The sequence below is a fragment of the Cyprinodon tularosa genome, unplaced genomic scaffold (genome assembly GCF_016077235.1).
Source record: "Cyprinodon tularosa strain WSP-4 unplaced genomic scaffold, ASM1607723v1 ctg867, whole genome shotgun sequence".
Taxonomy (NCBI): domain Eukaryota; kingdom Metazoa; phylum Chordata; class Actinopteri; order Cyprinodontiformes; family Cyprinodontidae; genus Cyprinodon; species Cyprinodon tularosa.
Window position 1 is genome coordinate 108,943 of NW_024039637.1, and position 16,271 is coordinate 125,213.

The window sequence follows — 16,271 nt, forward strand, 5'->3', positions numbered from 1 at the left end:
GAAGTTTTGCTGCTGGACGCGCCGCATCAACCAATCAGAGAAGCTGATCTGGGAGCTGACAGCAAGACAGACACAGTGCTCTGATGACATATGATATTAAGGCAAATGAAAAAGGCTGGATGGATGAGGAGATGATGAAAGCGTGGCTGAGGCAGGTGTATGTGAGGAGACCAGGTGTTTTTTTCCACGCATCACCATCGCTGTTAATCTGTGACTGCGTGCCCATCTCACAGCCGATGTGAAAAAAAAGGTGAATCAAATGAACGCTGTGCTCGCCGTTATCCCGGGGGGTCTGACAAAGGAACTTCAACCGCTCGACATCGGTGTGAACCGGCCGTTCAAAGTAAGGCTGCGAGCGGCGTGGGAGCGATGGATGACAGACGGAGACCACAGTTTCAGGATAAGTGGAAGGCAGCGCCGGGCAAGTTACGCCACCTTTAGCGGATGGATTGTTGATGCTTGGACTAACGTGTCTGCTGGCTCTGTTGTTCAAGCTTTTGCAAAAGCCGGCATTATTTCTGAGGAGCCGCGATGCACGGAAAGTGACTCTGACAGCGAAGAAGGGGAAACTGGCATGTCTGATTTAGCGCAGCTGTTTAATTCAGAAACAGAGGATGATGACTTTGATGGGTTTGATTAATACTTTGTAATAAATACATGAATAAAGCACAATCATACTCAGTTTTGCTCCCGCTCTATTTTTCTACCTGAAAACTTAATTCAACAGCAGCCTCTGGCCGGGTCTCCTCCTCTTCACCGCGGTGGCTGGCAGGTGTTTTTTCATCTAAATAATTTAAATCTTGCAGCTATATTTGCTGTGATCAGTGGGAATAAAGTAGTTTTAATATGTTTTTTTAGTGAGAAAGTCCACCTGAAAACTTCATAATTGCAGTCAGTTCATTCAGATTATCTATTTCTGTCGGAGGCGCTCAGACCCCCACATACCAGCGGTGCACCGACAGTAGAAATCCCTTCATCAGCAGCCTCTAGGCTGGGCAGCCTCCGGGTTCATGCAGTGGCTGGCAGGTGTTTTTCATCTAAATAATTTAAACTGCAGGCACCAGGATACCGGTAATAAAAGCGAACATATTCTGTCGGCAGGTTTCAGGATTTTAAGTTAATTTAGGAGTGATCACAGCGCTGTGTCATCTGCGATGTGTCTGTCTCACGGCCAGCACCCAGGTTTGATTAATACTTTGTAATAAATACATGAATAAAGCACAGTCATACTCAGTTTTGCCCCCGCTGTATTTTTAAATACGCAGTAGAGCTATTTAAAGGTAGTAGAGGACATGTACCTGTATATAAAAAACGCGCCCCATAGTCCGGTGCGCCTTATGTGTGTGTTAAATACAGAAATGGGACACATAACTGAGACTGCGCCTTTTAGTACGGTGCGCCTTATGGTCGAGAAAATACGGTAACCTTTATTTAACTAGGAAGTCCCTTGAGATTGAAATCTCTTTTTCGAGGGAGAACTGGCCAAGACGGCACACCAGTTAAAATACAAACAGAAATACAACATAGACAAAATCTCACATAGAGGAAAAGACAGGTCACATAGGGCAGTTACATTTTTGAATTACATGACATTTTAACATGGCCTTAAATTCATTCAATGGGACTAGATAATTTAAATGGAGCAAGTTTTGCAAATTATTCCAGGACCATGGAGCAAAGTAAGAGAAGGATTTCTTCCCCAGCTCAGTAAAAACCATTGGAACCTAATGGTTTTCTCACTAATGATCACTAATGATATTCTCATGGCCTCAGATAATGGACTTGTATCTGTGCTCGTCCTGTTGGATCTTAGTGCTGCATTTGATACAGTTGACCATAATATTCTTTTAGAAAGACTTGAATATTTTGTTGGAATTAAAGGAACAGCACTAGACTGGTTTAAATCTTATCTATCTGATCGAATTCAGTTTGTTCATGTTAATGATAGATCTTCAACACGCTCAAAGGTTACCTGTGGAGTACCACAGGGATCAGTGCTAGGACCAATTCTCTTTACTTTATACATGCTCCCAATTGGTAGAATTATTAGACAGCATGGGATTAATTTCCACTGTTATGCTGATGATACCCAGCTATATCAGTCTATAAATCCAGATGAAGCTAACCCATTACATAGATTACAGGCATGTCTTGAAGACATAAAAACCTGGATGACTCTTAATTTTCTGCTTCTGAATGCAGACAAAACAGAAGTTATAGTCTTTGGACCAGAGTCTCTGAAAAAGAAACTGATTAGCCATTCACTTCATTTGGATGGGATTAAACTGATTTCAGATAATAAAGTAAAAAATCTTGGTGTTATTTTTGATCAGGACCTGTCATTTAAATCCCATATCAAAGAGGTTTCTAGAATTCCCTTCTTTCATCTGAGGAACATTGCAAAAATTAGAAATATCCTGTCCAGGGGTGATGCTGAGAAACTAGTCCATGCATTTGTTACTTCAAGGCTGGACTATTGTAATTCTTTACTATCAGGAAGTCCACAAACTGTAGTTAAAAGCCTTCAGCTGATCCAAAATGCTGCAGCCAGAGTTCTAATGAAAATGAAAAAGAGAGATCATATCTCTCCTATTCTAGCTTCTCTTCATTGGCTTCCTGTTAAATCAAGAATAGAATTTAAAATCCTCCTTCTCACATATAAAGCCTTAAATGGCCAAGCTCCATCTTATATCAGAGATCTGATTGTTCCTTATGTTCCTAACAGAGCACTTCCCTCTCAATCTGCAGGTTTACTAGTGGTTCCTAGAATTTCTAAAAGTAGAATGGGAGGCAGATCTTTTAGTTATTAGGCTCCTCTCCTGTGGAACCAACTACCAGTTTTAGTCCGTGAGGCAGACACCCTGTCTACTTTTAAGGCTAGGCTTAAAACTTTCATTTTTGATAAAGCTTATAGTTAGGGTGGCTCAGGTTATCCTGAGCTATCTCTATAGTTATGCTGCTATAGGCTTAGACTTTTGGAGGACATAGGGACCCCCATTTCATCATTCTGCTTCATTCTCTCTCTGTTCTCCTATTCTGCAGAATCTGTTAGTTCAATCTCTAACCTTCTGCTCTCTCTGCTTTTCCTCAGAGTAGCTTTGCCTCGTCTGTTCCTGTTTGGCTGTGACGTCATCCTAGAAAGAAACATCAGCTGTGCTGCTTCTATCAACACCCTTGTTAATAGATGTTGGAGATCGGCCTGTTTTCCAGTGTGGTCCTGTTTCTCTGACCGTGACTGAGTGGATGTGCTCTCTTCGTCCTCTGGCATGGGAGCTGCCTTGGAGCTCGTCTGCCTGGCTGTGTGTTTCCTGGACGGGGCCGCCTTTTACAGCTGCTTTTTGTATCTCTGCTTCTGTCTCCTTGAACCCTAGTCGGCCTCGGCAGATGGCCGCTCACACTGAGCCTGGTTCTGCTGGAGGTTTCTTCCTGTTAAAAGGGAGTTTTTCCTCTCCACTGTCGCTACAAGCATGCTTAGTGTGGGGGATTGTATTTGAGTCAATGAGTCAATGCAATCAACTGGTTTTCCTTAGATAGAAAACTTTGTATCAATTTGACTGTATGATCTGGTTGAACTGTAAAGTGCCTTGAGATGACATGTGTTGTGAATTTGGCGCTATATAAAACTGAATTGAATTGAATTGAACCTGGTAAGAGCGCCACCTGGTGGAACGGAGATGAAATTGGCTGGAATTTAGCTTGAGGAGATTGCATAAATATGCCGGCAGTTTACCCAACATAGAAAAATATAGAAATGAAGTTGTCTACGTAGACTTAGTGACGGCCAGCCTACCAGTTCATACAGCGTACCATGATGAGTACGGGAATAGGAGTTAGTTAGGAAGCGCAGAGCACTATGGTACACAGAATCTAACAGGTGGAGAGTACTAGAGGCAGCATGCATGTAGACAACATCACCATAGTCCAAAACACTTAAAAAAGTAGCCTGCACAAGTGTTTTTCTGGCTGACATGTTAAAACAAGTTTTATTTCTAAAATAAAGCCCCAGCCGTAGCTTTTTTACAAGTTTTTCAACATGAACTTTGAAAGAAAGTTTGTTGTCCAGCCAAAAACCTAAATACTTATATGAAGAAACATTTTCAATTAAGTCTCCATTTAATGTGTTAATAGTTATATTATCTGGGGATTGGGAACGAGCCCTTGAAAACGTCATAAATTTGGTTTTCTTACTATTTAGCACTAACTTAAGGCCATGTAAAGAAACTTGAAGCTGCTGAAAGGCCAACTGAAGGTCATGCATGGCTTGGTTCAGTGAAGAGGCAACTGAATAAATCACAGTGTCATCTGCATAAAGATGCAGTTTAGCAGTTTGCACATCCTTTCCAATGTTATTTATGAATATAGAAAATAAGATGGGGGCTAAAATCGAACCTTGAGGAACACCCATGGAAATTTCTAAAAAGTCTGACTTAAGACCATCTATAGAAACACATTGCGTTCGCTCTGTAAGATAGTTTTTGAACCAAGTAATAGCTGTGTTTCCTATGCCAATGTTAATTAGTCTATCTAGTAATAGCTTATGGTCAACAGAGTCAAATGCTTTGGACAGATCCACAAATAATGCAGCGCAGTGTTGCTTCTGGTCCAAGGCATTTATAATGTCATTTAATAGTAGCAAAGTTGCTGTAACAGTGCTGTGTCCAGCTCTAAACCCTGACTGTACATCAGTTAGAATGTTGTGCTCTGCCAAGTAGTCTTTTAATTGACAGTTTCCTTGAGCCTCCAAAATTTTTGCAAGAATAGAGAGTTTGGAAATTGGCCTATAATTGTGAAGATCTGAAGGGTCGCCACCCTTTAACAAAGGAAGCACATAGGCTGCTTTCCATATTTTAGGAATTGAATTGGTCTGCAGGCTACAATTAAAAATGTATGCTATAGGCTTAGCTATAGATTCAGCTGCAACTTTTAATAAGAAAGGTTCTAAGTTGTCTGGTCCTGCTGATTTTTTTTGGGTCAATGGCTTTAAAAGCAATAAAGACATCCTTTTTAGAAATGGGTCTAAAAACAAAGGTTTTCAATGGTATTTCTGATCTGGAGTTTGAGCACTGATAACTAGATTTGGACTCATTGAAGACACAGCCAGCTGATACAAAGTGATTGTTAAAATGACCAATTATGTCAATTTTGTTTTTAATTTCAACTGAATCTACAAAAATATGTTGTGGGAGACCTGCAGACGAAGAATTGGAATTAGACAGAGACTTAATTTGTTTCCAGAATTTAGCGGGGTTATTGAGGTTTTCAGACACATTTTTTAGATAGTAATCTGATTTAGCTTTTCTGGTCATGCTTGTGCATTTATTTCTTACAGTTCTGAAAGCAGTCCAGTCAGCAGTAGAATTTGTAACTTGAGCTATTCCCCATGCAACATTTCTTTCTCTGATCTTATGACTTAACTCTTCAGTAAACCAAGGATTGTTCCTCCCGCTAATCCTAAATTTCTTTATAGGAGCATGTTTATTACAGATAGCTGAAAAGGCATTATGAAAATATTCCCAGGCATGTTCTACATCAGGTATCTGACAGACATTTTCCAAATTACAATTGTACAAATCATGAATAAAAGCCTGTTCATTAAAAGTTTTAAAACACCTTTTAAAAACATAACGAGGTTTATGTTTAGGTAGTTTTGTGTCTCTTATACAAGCAATCGCACAGTGATCACTGACATCATTACAAAAAACAGCAGACGATGTATATTTATGTGGCATGTTTGTAAGAATGACGTCCAACAGTGTTGATTTGCTATGATCTCTCGGGTTGATACGTGTTGGGGTGTCAATAAGTTGTGTGAAATTTAGAGAGACAGATAGCTCTTTAATATTCTCAGAGGCAGGAGAAAGCCAATCCCAATTAAGGTTACCCATTAGAATTACTTCGGAGTCCTTAAGGTTTAAGAGTACATCATAGAGAGAAGAAATAGTTTATTTTATAGCGGAGGGTGGCCTGTAGCAGCCAACAACAGTCAGGTGTGTGTCCTTGTATAAATTTACTTTCAGTGCCAGTAGATCAAATTGTTTGGCTCTACTTACTGACAATTCCACTGAGCTTAAAAAGTTTGATTTCACATACATAGCAACTCCGCCCCCTTTACCTAAATGATCTGCTCTGAAAATATTATAGCCATCAATAGCAATCATATTGTCTGTAATTGTAGATTTTAACCAGGTTTCTGATAAGACCATGATGTCCATATCCGTTGCATCAACCCACAGTCTTAGCATGTCCATTTTTGGAAGGAGACTTCTGATGTTAAAATGCATTATTCCAAGTCCGGATCTGTTTTTGAAGTCACATGGAGAATATATATTTTGTTGTGTATCAGGCCCAGGATTTGGCTGTACATTCCCAGATAACAGCAAAAGTAGTAAGACAATAGCTTTGGTATTCCCTGTGTGTTTTTCATCACAGTCATTGGCTGACGAGTGTGATGAGAGTCCATGTTGCACAGTAGAGTAGTTTTTTAAGGCATTCACTATTAGCAGCTGTAGTGAGGGGCTCCTTTGTGTTAAATGGTTGTAGAGTGTTTGTTGCTGTCCAGGATGGATGAGCTGGTGATAGCTGCATGCATCCTTAGTTGGAGAATAAGATATTTGCAGTGTACTCACCCACTTATGATCATCAATAAATTTGGATGGCCTTGACTTAAATCCATCATTAAATGCTGTGAGTAGTAAAAATAGTAAAAAATGCATTGTGCTTTCATAAAACATAAAAACATAAAACATAGGCTGAGCAAGCAAAAAGGTTCCAAGGGCTCACTGTAGAGTTTAGAGAATCTTGTAAAGTAATCTGAGATGATTCACTGGTCCAAATGTGCTGATCAACAAAAAACTGGCTTTTCACTGATCCGTGAAACTGGTTGTGATTTAATTTATCCTGAGATGCTTCACATGTGCAGCATGTTAACCAGCAGGCAGCATCAGGGATCATGACATCAAGTCCACATTGCTGTTTTGCAGGAAGAGCATGGCTAAGCTAATCCAAGCTATTGCTTCAAGCTACTACCCAGGTGCGGGGGACAAACCAGGCCCCAACCCGATCAAGTGGCTCCAAAATTATCAGTTTTGGTCACTATACAAGCCATCCTTCAGTAGTCAGGTGAAGCAGACCCCCCAGAAGACAAGCAGACTTCAAGTTCCCAGCTCATTCAGCAGGCCAGTGACAGTAATCCTTCTCCTTTTAAGATAGATCCAAGTATAAAGAAAATACTCAGCAAGCACAAGTCTCTGGGAAGAAATATCTTCCTTGGTTAGGATTTGTAGAAGCCAAGGACATAAAAACACATAAAAAGGACAAAAACACATAAAAATCGTAGCTCAGCGCAAGCACACAAACAAAGACCCAGACTGGTGGCAGCCATCTTTGGACAGCAGAATCTCTTCTGCTGAAGCAGGGAAGGTTGTAAATTCCATGGTTGTCAGGCGCTGTAAATTCCATCACTTTGTCGTTAATAGCTTTAAATTTTTCACCCTCTGGAAAACTTTTTACAGCTTTAAAACCTCTGAATGGAGACATCTGTCCTCCATGTTGTTGTTGTCTTAGCCTTAGCACCGCTACCTGCCACCGCAGCTGCTTCGCATTGTTTCCATATTGCTTTGCCACAGTGACAATTATTCAGGTGAGCTATAAGTTTTGTTATGTTAAAAAATTTTTTCCTCCTCATGGATTTCTTGCTCAACAGGTTTTGCAAACCGAGAAAAAAAAAAATCACACTTCTGAAGACCTGCTTGTTCATTAACAGTCAGGTAATAAAGGAGCGTGTTCCACAGATGCTCAGACGCGCTGCTCGAAACATGCTGCAGGACCTTTTGCTGCGCTTCGATGCGCGCCAAACATTGACTTTGCATGTAAACTGGCTCCTTCTGCTTTCTCTGTTGCTTTAGGTGTGAACGTAGCATTAGTCTAAGTATGTATGTATGTATGTATTGCAAAGCCACTCATTATATTGTATATATCAATTCTATCTAGCTATATATATATATATATATTAGTGCTGTCAATCGATTAAATTTTTTTTATCGCGATTTTCGCATCAATGCCTGAGTTAACTCGCGATTAATCGCATTTTAATCGCAAATTTTTTTTCTGATCATTTAAATACTCTCGATGACATACAAAAAAATACATACAGGCTAGGTTTGTGCCAATGTTCTTTTTTTTAAATGAAAACAGGTCACAGACACTGATTTATGCCATAGAAACATATGGCAAGAAGATGGGGAGGCATGTAGCAAAAAATAACAAATATGTAGCCAAAAAAAAGGCCCTGAAAACAGGCTGATGTAAAAGACAGTCTTTACAGTTAATACAGTCTTTTGAACAAAGACAAGCATTTTACCCTACTGCTATAAAATGTAGTACAGTTAACATTAGATGTTAATTAACCAAGGTAATAATGAACAATTTTCAATCAATACATCAAAATCAATAGACCGACATCACTAGATGGAGGTAGTCTATGCTCTAAAAAGTTACTTTTCAGCCTCTTAACAAAAATGAGAACACACACACACCCACCCACCCACACACAGACACACCCACCCACCCACACACACACACACACGATACCGACCTGTGGCGTACACAGACAGCAATAGTGCCGTAGCAGATTCCATTTCACCTCAGTAATCTGTTTTCTCAGCGTATTTCAGGTTGCTACTAGTTACCAGACACTCAACTTGTTTGTTGGTGGTGGGGCTTAAAGAAAAGGCACTAGCGTCACCCAGTGTATGAGCGTCTTTTTCCCTTGAGGAGCTCTCCGCTCTCGAAGCCTATGGAAAATGCATACACTGGGGGAAAATAGCCCCGCCTTCTCGCAGGCTGCAGCGGGATGTACTTGGAAAATTGTACCATAAAACCACATAGCGTTAATCTCACGTTAAAAAAATTATCGCCGTTAAAATGGCCTCGCGTTAACGCGATAACGCGATAATTTTGACAGCACTAATATATATATATATTTGCATGTAAACTGGCTCCTTCTGCTTTCTCTGTTGCTTTAGGTGTGAACGTAGCATTAGTCTAAGTATGTATGTATGTATGTATTGCAAAGCCACTCATTATATTGTATATATCAATTCTATCTAGCTATATATATATATATATATAGTTATTTATTAGCAGTGATGGGCAGTAGCGCCGCTACATGTAGCGAAGCTATTAGTTTAACTACATTTTCCAGTAGCTTGACCGTAGCGTCGCTGCTTTATTTATGAAGTGACTTTCCTGTAGCGACGTTATTGTTTTGATCAAGTAGCGACGTAGCGTCCACAAACGCTACAAAATCCAGGGCATAACTAAGAAATGAAACCAGGTTTTCTATTTTGAAACAACAATCAGCCACAAAACTACTGTAAAAATCAGTTTCAGCTGATGCTCTTATAAGTGGCGTAGTAGCACAGGCACACTCAGTAGGGTTAAACAAGCGCACCCTTTCCCAGGCTGTCGTTCTATTGGCTGGAATGGTTGCTAGGCGACGATCCAACTGCAGTCCGAGAGAGCAAAAAAAAATCCGCAAGCAGAGCCTACGGGTTTGCGAGCGTATCTGAGACTCGTGCAGAGCGCGGATTGTGTGCGAAGAGAAGGAGGCAAGCGAGAGGAGAAAATATCTGTGCAAGAAGCATTAAATCTGAGAGGAGAAACAAAGAGAGAAGAGAAAATATTTGAGAGAGAGCCCATGTTTTGAGTGTGAGCATTATAAGTTTTGAGTGTAAGAAGATGAAATTCTTTTCTCAAATTGAAATGATGTGCTCTTGCATTATGGCAGTATAATTCTCCCATATGTGCCACTAAGATACTCTAATTAGAGAGCAGTAGTGAAACTTCCATATTGTATTTTCATGGCCTAGTTTACCTGACAGGATGTTTACATAAATCTGTTTTTAGGCTTTGCACAGACAAGATTTTTTTATTTATGGAGGAACAGCTCTACCGTATATAAAATAAATACATAAATAAATAAATGCTCAATAAATAAATAAATAAGCATTCAATTAATTGCCCCCCAAAACACAATGAATAAATATGTAGGTAGAAATAAAATTATATGGTGAGACATAAATATATGTATCACTTAATTAGCTTCTTTATTTTTTCACCTTTTTTGTAAACAGTTTTATTTGTTACTTGAATCGACTGTTTAATTGAGGTCTGAAGACGTTTTCTCTAAGGGAGACCCTAAAGAAATAAGATGCCTTTTGTAGGGTTTTGTTTTCCCTAGAGATGTCCATTGAATGCAAACTCATAGCCATGTCTCCATGTGTAGAACACTACACAGTACCTTTAATTTGGTTCTAATAACAGCAGATTGTTTACTAGTTTGTCTACTAGTAATTACTTCAGTTTTTATTTTAATATGCTGATCATAAAGCAATGTTTACACTGTGTTATGTCATTGGCTGATCTTTAATAAATGTTTTAACTAGTGTGTCAGACTCATTTTGAATTGATATTAGGTTGGTACAACGTTAAGTAGCTTCTGATGTAGTTAAGCTACTTTTAACACATTAGTGTAACTTAGCTTGCTATAACTCTTTAGGTGGTAGCTTTGGTGTAGTGAAGCTTTATTTTATTGTTGAGTAACTGATAGCTTAGCTCACTACACTGGACAAGTAGCTTGCCCAACACTGTTTATTAGGGATGGAACGGTTTTTGAAAACTGTCCAAACCGTTCGGTTCGACTGTCTCGGTTCGGTTCGCGTGTGTTTCGTTCGGTTCATGCGCGGCTCCTTTTTCTCATAGGCGAAGCGATTACACTCCAGAGCAGAAGGTGGCGGTACTGCGTCCAAAGCCAACCGCCAGTAGTAAACAAGAAGAAGAAGAAGCAGCGAAACAGCTTAGCCGGGTGTAGCAGAAAAAAATCAGTTGTTGTGGAGAATTGTGTGGGTATGGCGAGTGGGAAAGAACAGGAGTTGGAAGACGCGCCAGCAGCACTTCATAGGTCTGCTGTATGGGAGCGCTTTGCATTTAGAGTGACCTACGATGACGGCGGAAAGAAAGTTGTGGATAAAAGTGCAACAGTGTGCAAGCATTGGACAACACGTTTCGTTTATGCTAACAGCAACACGACCAACATGTCATGGTAACCCCGAAATCCCTCATACTCCGTCAGCAACCCCCGCTGTGCTCCAGACCGCCTGCACAAAGCAAAGCCTACAGCCTCCACTGTGGCTCCCATCCGCTCTGAGTCCCTTGGAGATCGTAGGGGGCATGCGCCAGATGATTAAATTCAAAGCAGCAAAACGTGGAAATGATCCAGGGTTTCCGCGGATCATTAAAAATAATTACAATTCATTGATGTTTTTGGATTTTTTTCATTAATTTCATTAATTTTTATTTGTCATTAATTTTTATAATTTTTTTTATTTTTCGGTGTAACAATAAACATATACCGAACCGAAAACCGTGACCACGAAACCGTGAATCGAACCGAACCGTGGATTTTTGAACCGTTCCACCCCTAATATATATATATATATAAGCTGTACGCTAAGAATGTGCAAGACATTGGCTCACTGGTCCATACCACCCGGATCTTCAGCACAGACATCGGGATGTCATTCGGACTAGAGAAGTGTGGTCTGATGGTAACTAAGAGAGGGAAGGTAGACCACACAGAGGGGGTGTCACTCCCGGAAGGAACAGTAGCAGACATTGAAGACAACTAAAAGTGCATTGGCATCCCACAAGCAAATTGCATCCTCGAAGAGGTAACAAGGTAAGCGGCCACGGCGAAATATCTCTAACGAGTAAGGCAGGTCCTAAGGAGCCAGCTCAATGGCAAGAATAAGTTTTGGGAAATAAATAGCTACGTTCTACCAGCAATCAGATACCCTGCAGGAATAATAAGCTGGCAAAAGCATGAGATACAGGTCACAGATGTTGAGACAGCAAAGCTCCTAACCATGCATTGAGGGTACCATCCCAAATCCAGTACCTGCCAGCCGTAAGGAAGGAGGCCAGGGACTAATGAGCATAAGAGCAACTATCCAGGATAAAACATCCAAGATCCATAAGTACATCAAGGACAAGGCACCAACAGACGACATCCTCAGTGAATGTCTCAAATAATGGGGAACACAAGATGAGGTGCGAGAGACTCCATCATGGGAGGAGAAGCTCGTACACAGGATGTACATTTCGAAACATAACCGCAGTGGCAGATATCAGGAAATCCTACCAATGGCTAGACAAAGTCGGACAGACGGATAGCACAGAGGCACTCATAATGGCTGCACAGGAGCAAGCCCTAAGCACCAGAGCAATAGAGGCCCAGATCTACCACACAAGACAAGACCCCAGGAGCAGACAGTGCAAAGAGGCCCCTGAGAGAATCATGCAAATAACTGCAGGGTGTAAGATGCTAGCAGGGAAAGCTTACATGGAGCGCCATAACGAAGTGCCTGGAACAGTATACAGGAACATCTATGCAGAGTATGGGCTGTAAACCCCAAGGTCAAAGTGGGAAACACCTACAAAGGTAGTAGAGAATGACCGAGCCAAGATCCTGTGGGAGTTCCAGATACAGACGGACTGAATGGTAATGGCAAACCAACCATTGTGGTGGTGGACAAAAAGCAGAGGAAAGCCGTTGTGGTTGCCATAGCAATACCAAGTGACTGCAACATCAGGAAAAAAAAAAAGAGCATGAAAAACTAGAAAAAATACCAGGGCCTCAGAGAAGAGCTGGAGAAAACCTGGAAGCTCAAGGCATCAATGGTACCCGTGGTCATTGGGGCCCTGGGGGCAGTGACCCCCAAACTGGAGGAGTTACAGCAGATCCCTGGGAATATATCAGACATCTCGGTCCAGATGAGTGCAGTTCTAGAAACAGCAGAGATACTGGCAGAACCATCAAGCTCCCAGGCCTCTAGTAGGGGACCCGAGCTTGAAAGAAAAAGGAGGGAAGACCACCCGCGATGGGTGAGGAAGAGTTTTTTTTATACAAACATACATATAGACATATCTATGTATACATCTCTCTCTCTACTTATATATAAATATACATAAATAAATATATGCATCTCTATATATCTATACTGTAAAAATATTGTAAAATACTGTACAAATTTGCACAGCTGTATTAGGGCTGGGCGATAAGACGATATATATCGTACGGACGATTGAAAAGTATCTATAGTGCTAATTCTATTCTATCATTTCTATCTTTTCTAACACAATTTTATCTCGTATTTAAGCAAATATTTACCATAGTGGACTACAACGAACGTATTAGTGTAGCCATGTAGCCTACACGCAGCTTGTAAGCAGTAGTGTCAAGTAACGACTACTTCTGACTTCTACTCATTACTTTTTCACACCAGTATCTGTACTTTCTATTCCTTACATTTTTAAAACAAACGTTACTCGTTACTCTTGGCTTCGGTTTAATGCAGAGGTCACGGATTAGCGGACCGCGGTCCTGTGTTATCCCGAAAAGTCGATTTTGTCCGAGGTACGGCTGATTTATTTGTTGTAGTCTCTTGTTATTCACAGTCATGCTGACCGGAGTTTGGAAACTGCTAAGCTTTGTCTTAAGTGGAAAATCAAACACGCACAGCTACACAGCACAGTGTTCACAGACCAGTGAGATGCATTTATGAGCGACAGATAGCTATGGTGCATTCAGGAGCATGGGACATTTCTAACTTACAAGGAAAGAGACATAAACAGAACAGAACTTAAGTCATACAATAATGTATTTATTCAGAAAACAGTGTGGGTTTTCTTTCAATACTGAATGCTATATAATTTTATTTCTGTTATTTTTATGATTATGCACATCTGCTAGCTTTTTATTCTAAAAAATCTATAATACTACAACAGCGAATTGCATTTGCTGACCCTTGCCCTTTAACTACTGATGGATATACAGGAATACAGTCATACAAGTGTCAACTCCTCTGAGATAGAATGGCATGCAATTTTTGGCAATTTCTAGTTGTTAAAATTCAATGTATATCATGAACATATAAATGCCTACTTTTATCTCAGTGATAAATTCTGTTTAATGTAACAGATCATAAAAAATGTCTCTGGACCTTTAATGGTTGATTATTTTCTTTATTCAGGCCCCTCTGATTTTTAATTGGTTCCCCCTGGTTTAATGTTTATAAATATTTATTTCCCGTCATGTGCTCCATCCAATGCAGATAATTGGCTCCATCCACATCTAGTGAAAACTAGTGTGATTGGATGAGTCATATAACGCAAACACTCATTGGTTAGCTAAAGGAAATCATCAGAAGCAAGCAGCTGTTCTTCAAACTGCTAACGTGAATTGTCTATGCTATGCTACAATGGGATTCAGAAAAAGATGTTGAAATGTCTGAAATTATCGGGAGACGGAGACCAACAAGACCTCCCTCATTCTTGGCCCTATCTCAAAGAATTTTTAGAAATAGCTGAAAAATTAAGCTTTCAATTCATACAGTGGCATCTGGCTGTTTTTTTAAAGGTTACTTTATACGTTTATACTTTAAGTAGTTTTTGGAGCTCATACTTTTTCACTTTTACTTGAGTAAAGAGGTCAAGTTGATACTTCAACTTTTGCCAGTGTGTTTTTTGACACCACTGTTTGTAAGTGAAACAAGATTCTTTTTTAATCCCCAAAGAAGCGTCGCCCTGTGGTTTTGTAAATAGGGGTGATAAATCACACCCATCATGGCAATTCGATTCAGTATCAATTTCCTGACCCAACGATTCGATTATTTTCCATTATTGATGAATACATCATGATACGATTCGATCCTATTGTTTTTTTGTTTACCTTACAGGCTAGACAATGTTTCAAATTTGAAATAAATCAATGAAAGCTGTAATATAGTTATGCCTTTTATTTGAGAATCAAAAACACAAAAAGTAGCAAAGTTGCCCTCCACCTAGGCCTATGAAAACCTCAATCACTGAGAAATAATAATGCCTCCATGTTTACGCGAGTGTGTGTACAAGCGGATAGAGGGTTGTGGCTAAAGGAAGCGAGGTAGGAGGGCAGAATAGGTTTAGCGCCACCGCAGCACTAGAGTCAGAATTACATCCAGGAGCAAATGAAGAAAAATAAACATGAATCGATTCTCTTGCAGACGTGTCGATGCATCGGATTGTCGGCTGTTGGAATCGATGCATTGGTACAAAACAATTATTATTTACACCCCTATTTGTAACTTCTTTATGGCTTTTGACTCACACGCGGGTTTGCGAAATGCTTTACGTTATTTAACTCATGAGAGACGGAGATGCAGGAGGCTGAAGTATTGAACCTGTGCTCGCAACAAACAGAAACAGCTACGCTGGCAACCCAAGATTAAGCACTTTTACCAAAAAGAGGGGGCACGTCTGTGATTTGGTTACATTTTGGATTTAAGAAGTCCGACACGGAGCAGACAATGGTCATTTGCAAACTATGCTACAAGACTGCTCCCTCACCCGACGGCAACACGACAAACCTCTTTTATCACCTAAAGAAGAACCACGAAAAAGAATACATAAGGATTCAAAAAGTGCGAGGTAAAGCAAGTTGTGAAACAGCAGGAGGAAGTTGCATAAATAAAAACCATAGCCAGCCGAAGCTAACGGACTCGTTAGCATGATGCTCCCCGTATGAGAAAACGTCTCAGCGCCATAAACAAATCACAGTTGCCATCACACATTACATATGTAAAGGCATGGTTCCCGTGTATGACGTTGAGAAGGAGAGCTTCAGAGAGCTTGTCAAAGTCCTTGACCTGAGGTACGTTATGCCCAGTCGCAAGCACTTCAGCCAAGTGGAGTTGCCTCGCTTATACGACGCATGTCGGGCCAAAGTAGATAAGGAGGTTTGCAGCGTGGTGCATTATGCCTTGAAAAGCAGGGTGACGCAGCCCTATATGAGTGTAACCATCCATTTCATCAGTGAAGACTGGACCCTCTGCGCTCACCGTTTACAGACTGCCTACTTTCCAGATGACAACACAGGAGCCATGTTAGCCCAAGGTATGCTACTTGAGCAGTAGTTTGTATCATTCTGTTATTGTATAATATTTATGTATAAATAACAGCATTTATCTATCTAGGTCTGAGAGATACACTGCAGTCATGGGGGCTGCAAGAAAGCCACCTAGTCTGTATCACCACAGATAATGCCACTAACAATATCACTGCAGTGGAACTGAATGAATGGGAACAGCTACGATGCTTTGGCCCCCATCTCCAGCTAGCTACTGGTAATTTTACTGTAATTTGGTACGAGCATGAGTGCATCACAGAGGGAGCGT

General features: G+C 40.5%; 1 long non-coding RNA gene across 1 annotated transcript; it reads right to left on the reverse strand.

Moving 5' to 3' along the window:
• Positions 1–1,421: 1,421 nt before the first annotated feature.
• Positions 1,422–3,680, reverse strand: LOC119775341. Its single transcript, XR_005279642.1, has 2 exons — positions 3,645–3,680; positions 1,422–1,724 (listed from the first exon to the last, which is right to left on the reverse strand). It is a non-coding gene; the product is annotated as an uncharacterized LOC119775341 (long non-coding RNA).
• Positions 3,681–16,271: the final 12,591 nt, after the last annotated feature.